Source organism: Myotis davidii, unplaced genomic scaffold (assembly GCF_000327345.1).
Source record: "Myotis davidii unplaced genomic scaffold, ASM32734v1 scaffold711, whole genome shotgun sequence".
In the NCBI taxonomy this organism is placed as follows: domain Eukaryota; kingdom Metazoa; phylum Chordata; class Mammalia; order Chiroptera; family Vespertilionidae; genus Myotis; species Myotis davidii.
In genome coordinates this window covers 221,335-228,204 of record NW_006285235.1, presented here as the reverse complement: position 1 = coordinate 228,204, position 6,870 = coordinate 221,335, and positions in this window count along the sequence as shown.

Below are 6,870 nucleotides of genomic sequence, written 5' to 3'. Positions count from 1 at the left end.
CAGGCCTAAGCCAGCAGGTCATTATCTCCCGAGGGGTCCCAGACTGCGAGAGGGCACAGCCGGCTGAGGGACCCCTTCTCCCCCTTGAGTGCACAAATGTTTGTGCACCGGGCCTCTAGTAAATTATAAAATGGTTCTCCTCAGATACAGGGTTAGCATGTTAACTTATAATAAACTAGTAGCCCTGTGCACGAATCCGTGCACCAGTAGCTCACCAGTAGCTCGCTGCTGCCCTCCAGTAGCTCTCCGCCCACTGCCCCACCCTCCTGTAGCTCCCCCCACACCCCATTGTAGCTTGCTGCCCTGCCCCCTCCTATAGCTCTTCACTACCAGCTTGTAGCTCGCTGCCCCACCCTCCTGCTGATCCATGATCCAGTTGTTTTGCGGTTGGTCATTACGCTTCATGACATAATGACCATTTGCATATTACATCTTTATTATATAGGATGATCACATTCAATCATATTTCTGCCAAGGGACTCACCTCAAGTCCAGTCATATCAGAACAAGATGTAGGGCACCAGCTGCTATGTATCCCAGCCTCGGTATCACTAGGATCTCCATCCAAGCCCCATATGAGGATGCCTTGTTTGCTGGTGTTAATATGAACACCAATTACATTAGGGCTCAGACGTAAGAAACGCATTCTGTAGGTTATTATTTTGATGACTATTGATGACCCCACATCGTTACTACGTTGATTTTGTAAAGCAGCAATTCCTGTCATTCTATTTTTTCCAAGAGTGATGATTATGCATGCACTTCTGCTTCAATTACAAGTCTTCAAAGAGCCCTGAAGATGCACAAAAGCCCATCACCACCTGGCTTACACAATAGGCTCACCAGGCTCTCCCACTCCTGCTGTAATTGCTGTCTCAGTAGTTATCCACTTTCTCTTCCTCCTTGAAAATCCCAAGGACAAGGTGGCACTGGTATTCTTTAATAATCTATTGACTTTTCCTTACATGTCCAGTAAAAGTTGTGCCCTGAGTTGTTTTTACTCAAATTACCAGTGTTATGAATTAGGAAAACTTCTTTAACATAATCACATAACCTTCACAGGACACTGTACTAGTATATATTTCTATGAAACCATTCCCTTCACAGTCATCATTTTTTCTGAAGTCCACACACTGCAATGGAGCTCCTAATTCATATAACAATGAAAGATCAACAATGACATATGTCTCTGAATTCAGTCTTTTCCTGCTCACCAAGCTGTGTGTTTAAGATATATTTTAATCAGGAAATTTAGTATATTTCTAATCTACTCTCTTCACATAAATATTACACACAAATTTCTACTTCTATTGGACATCTTTACTTACTAAAAGAAAGTTTTAACTTGCTTTTAAAAAGCCTAGAGACTTCAAACAAAACACTACATACTTTAAAATATTTATTACATTAATTTAATGTTCAACTTAAATGTCCCACAATTAAAATCGCTATTAGAGGTTAAAACCACTCCCTTATTTATTCACTATTTTGACGTATTAAAGCAAACATTTTCTAAACAATAATCCCAGTGTCTTTTCAGTGACCTAGAGTTAAGATTCCAATGAGTTAGATTCAAGAGCTCTATTGTAGTCAAAGCATTTTAGAGCTAAAGGTTATTGTGGTCAAACATACTAAGAAACCAAGGCTCAGAGAAGTTCAGAGTTTTGTCCAGGTCCTGTGTGGCTGATTAGTAACAAAGAAAAGTTAGGATGGAGAAAGCAAAGGGCTTATTTTATGAGACCAAGCTTCATCCTCAGTTGTGCAGATGGCCTATTATCATTTAACATAGAAGGAATTTTGTAAAATCAGTTTCAAAATTTGAATTAATTAATAGCTGAAATTCCCTTGGCTGATATTTTGGGTCTCTATTTGTGCCAAAAGATCCCTATATTATATTTTTAAAAATTACTCTATACCCTTTGCCCTGGAAAACGTTTTTCTTAAAAAAGGGGGTGGGGGGGAGAGAAACTAAAAGAGTTACAAAAAGAAATACTACTTTAAAGATAAATTACTTGAGAGAAACTTAATTTAGCTGTAGAAAATTCAGATCAATGGGTGATAAAGCCTCCAAAATTTAGCAGCCAAAAAATTAAAACCCACTGAAATAAAGTAGCGTTTGTCTAGTGTACACATGTACACTTTAATAATAACTTTCATAGAAAGGTAGAAAATGAACAGAAGTTGAAAGAAACACAAAGATACATGGAAATATATAATTGTCTACAAAAGAACATTGTGCCAGTGTGCTCTGCTGACTGTAAAACTCTGGTAAAATGGGAAAGTCTTTTTCAGTAGTGCATTACAGTTGAAAGATCTAGGAAAACCTCACCTTTTGCATGTACAGTTGGAAAGGCCAGTGACTCTCTCAAGGAAGTCAGAGTATGTAAGGTTACATAACATAATATAAAATATTTAGAGAGAATTATTTCAGGATAGTTGGAAAATAAATGTATCTGCTTAAGCAAATAAATGTCATTAAAAATCATTCCAAAGGGCTTATTCTCTTAATACTGATCATTAAAAATAATCATTAGTTCTCTAAGTATGTATTATATAGATTTTAAATAAAAGATTAAGACAAAAGATAAAAATATATATATTATTTTATTTTTGACATTATTACAGATGTCATCCATTTTCCCCAGCTCTACCCACCTCAACTAAGCCCCTATCACCCCAGGCCTTCACCCCATCATTGTCTCTGTCCATAGCCTATGCATATCTAATCTAATAAAAGAAAAACATGCAAATTAACCATACCTCCACTACACCCACAAGCCATGCCCACAAGCCACACCCACAAGCTACACCCACCAGCCAATCAGGACCAAATATGCAAATTAACCCAAATAAGGAGGCTTAGGTTGCCCCCAGAAATGGAGGAAGCCAGGCTTCCTGCCTGCCCTGCTGGCCCTGACCTCTGCTCAAGGCTACAAAGTTTCAATTATAGAACATAAATAAATCCCAGATACCTGCTTTCAGCCCGGGGTTGTGGTCAGCCTGAAAACGGCCATCAGCCCCTCATTCAGGCTGGCCAGGCACCCCAGTGGGGATCCCCACCTTGAAGGGGGAGTGGCCAGCCTGAAAACGGCCCTCAGCCTCTCACCCAGGGTGGCCAGGCCCCCCAGTGGGACCTGCACCCTGATCCAGGACACCCATCAAGGCAAACCAGCCGCTCCCACCCATGCACCAGGCCTCTATCCTATGTAAAAAGGGGTAAGATGCAAATTGACCCTAACAGCAGAACCACTGGGAATGACTGGTCATTATGACACACACTGACCATCAGGAGGCAGATGCTCAATGCAGGAGCTGTCCCCTGGTGGTCAGTGCACTCCCACAGGAGGAGCTCTGTTCAGCCACAAGCCAGCCTGATGGCTGCCAGCACAGCAGTGATGGCGGGAGCCTCTCCCGCCTCCTTAGCAGTGCTAAGGATGTCTGACTGCAGCTTAGGCTTGCTCTCCGCTGGCAAGTGGACATCCCCTGAGGGCTCCCGGGCTGCCAGAGTGATGTCTGACTGCCAGCTTAGGCCCAATCTCCCCTTGGAGTGGGCCTAAACCAGCAGGTGGACATCCCCTCAGGGGTCCCAGACTGCGAGAGGGCACAGGCCGGGCTGAGGGACCCCCCCCCAAGTGCACAAATTTTTGTGCACCAGGCCTCTAGTATGCATATAAGTTCTTTGGTTAATTTCTTTTAGCCCCCACATATTCCCCCCTCCTGATATCTGTCAGACTGTTCCGTATACCCATGTCTCTGAATCTATTTTATTTATTAGATTCCACATGAAGTGAGATTATGTGATCTTTCTCTTTTTCTGACTGGCTTATTTTGCTTAGCATTATTCTCCAGCTCTATCCGTACTCTCCTAAAGGATAAGGGTACTTTTTTACAGCCACACAGTATTCCATTGTGTAAATGCCCCAAAGCCTTTTTATCCATTTATCTACTGATGGATACTTAGGCTGGCTATTACAAATAAAGCTGTTATGCACACAGGGATGCATATATTCTCTCCAATTAGTGTTAAGGGGTTTAAGACATATTCCTAGAAGTGGGATCACTGGATCAAATGGCAGTTCCATTTTTTTTATTTTTTGAGGAAACTGACTACTGTTTTCCATAGTGGCTGCACCAGTCTCTATTCCCACTAGTAGTGTAGTAGGGTGATCTTTTCTGCACATCCTCACCAGCACTTGTTACATGTTGATTTATTAATCGTAGCCATTCTGGCAGATGTGAGTTTTAAATTGCATCAATCTGATGATTAGTGACTTTGAGCATTTTTTTATAATCTATTGGCCATTTGTATCTCTTCTTGGAGAAATATCTATTTAGGTCCTTTGCCCATTTTTTAAAATTTTATTGCTTAAAGTATTACAAAGATTAGTACATATGTCTCCTTCCCCATTGACATTCCCCCAGTCTCCCCTACCCCCCAGTATCTTGCATCCATTGGTTATGTTTATATGCATGATACAAGTTCTTCAGTTGATTACTTACCTTCTCCCCCCAACCCTCCACAGCCTTCCTGTGATAGTTTGACAGTCTCTTTGATGCTGCTCTGCCTCTGTATCTATTTTTGTTCATCAGTTTATAATGTTCTTTATTATCCATAAATGAGTGAGATCATGTGGTATTTTTCTTTCATTGACTGACTTATTTCACTTAGCAAAATGCTCTCCAGTTCCATCTATGCTCTTCCAAATGGTAAGAATTACTTCTTTTTTACAGCAGCGTAGTTTCCATTGTGTACATGTACCACAGTTTTCTAATCAGTTCATCTGCCGATGGGCATTTAGGCTGCTTGCAAATCTTATCTACAGAAAATTGTGCTGCTATGAGCATAGGGGTGCATATATTCTTTCTGACTGGTGTTTCTGGTTTCTTGGGATATATTCCTAGAAGTGGGACTACTAGGTCAAATGGGAGTTCCATTTTTAATTTTTTGAGGAAACTCCTTACTGTCTTCCACGGTGGCTGCACCAGTCTGCATTCCCACCAGCAGTGAAGGAGAGTTCCTTTTTCTCCGCATCCTCTCCAGCACTTGTCGTTTGTTAATTTATTGATGATAGCTTCTGACAGGTGTGAGATGCCCTGGCCCCAGGCAGATTTTTATTTTGATGTAGTCCCATTTGTTCATTTTCACTAGTTTCAATGTCCTAGGAGCTGTATCATTGAAGAAATTGCTATCGGCATATGTCTGAGATTTTGCTGCCTATGGATTCTTCTAGTATTTTTATGGTTTCTCGTGTTATGTTTAAGTCCTTTATCCATTTTGAGTTTATTTTTGTGTATGGTGTAAGTTGGTGGTCTAGTTTCATTTTTTTACAAGTATCTGTCCAGTTTTCCCTCTTCAATAAACATCATTTATTGAAGAGACTGTCTTGTCTCCATTGTATGCTCTTGCCTCCTTTGTCAAATATTAATTGAGTATACTGGCTTGTGTCGATTTCTGGGTTCTCTGTTCTGTTCCACTGGTGTATATGTCTTTTCTGGTGCCAGTACTAGGCAGTTTTGAGAACAGTGACTTTGTAGTATAGCTTGATATCTATTATTGTGATCCTTCCTACATTGTTCTTTCTCGAGATTGTTGCAGCTATTCGGGGTCTTTTTTATTCCAGATGAATTTTTGGAGAGTTTATTCTAGGTCTTCGAAGTATGCAATGGGTATTTTAATGGGGATTGTGTTGAATTTAAAGATTGCTTTGGGTAGTATGGACATTTTGATGATGTTCATTCTACCAATCCATGAACATGGTATATTCTTCCATTTGCTCATGTCTTCCTCTATCTCTTTTTTTCAATGTCTTGTAGTTTTCGGAGTACAGGTCTTTTACCTCCTTAGTTAAGTTTATTCCTAGGTTTCTTAATTTGTTTGTTGCAACGGTAAATGGGATTGGTTTTTTTGCTTCTCTTTCTGTGAGTTCATTATTAGTGTAGAAAAAGGCCATAGATTTCGGGTGTATTGTATCCTGCTACTTTGCCAAATTCACTTATTAGGTCCAGTAGTTTTTCTTTAACGAAGTCATTGGGGTATTCAATGTATAGTATCTTGTCATTTGAGAATAAGGACAGATTAACTTCTTCTTTTCCAATTTGGATGCCTTTTATTTCTTCTTCTTATCTGATTGCTATGGCTAGGACTTCGAGTACTATATCTAACAGGAGTGGTTAAAGTGGGCACCCCTGTCTTGTTCCTGTTCTTAGGGTAAATGAGTTCAGTTTTTGCCTATTAGGTATGATGTTGGCTGTGGGCCTGTTATAAATGGCTTTTATTATGTTGAGGTATGATCCTTCTACTCCCACCTTACTGAGAGTTTATATCAAAAATGGGTGTTGGATTTTGTCATATGCTTTTTCTGCATCAATTGATATGATTATGTGATTTTTGTCTCTCAATTTGTTTACATTATGTATAACGTTTGTTGATTTGCGGATATTGTACCATCTTGCATCCCCGGAATAAATCCCACTTGGTCATGGTGCATGATCTTTCTAATGTAATGCTGGATTCGATTGGCTAGAATTTTGTTGAGGATTTTGGCATCTATGTTCATGAGGAATATTGGCCTATAATTCTCTTTGTTTGTATTGTCTTTATCTGGTTTTGTGATTAGGGAAATGCTGGCTTCTTAGAAAGAGCTTGGAAGTATTCCTTCCTCTTGAATTTTTTGGAATAATCTGAGGAGGATAGGTGTTAGTTATTTGAATGCTTCATAGAACTCCCCTTTAAAATCATCAGGACCAGGGCTTTTGTTTTCTGGAAGATTTTTGATTGCTGCTTCAATTTCATCAGTAGTTATCAGCCTATTCAGGTTTTTTGATTCTTCCTGATTGAGTTTTGGGAGCTTGTAATTTTCTAAGAATATG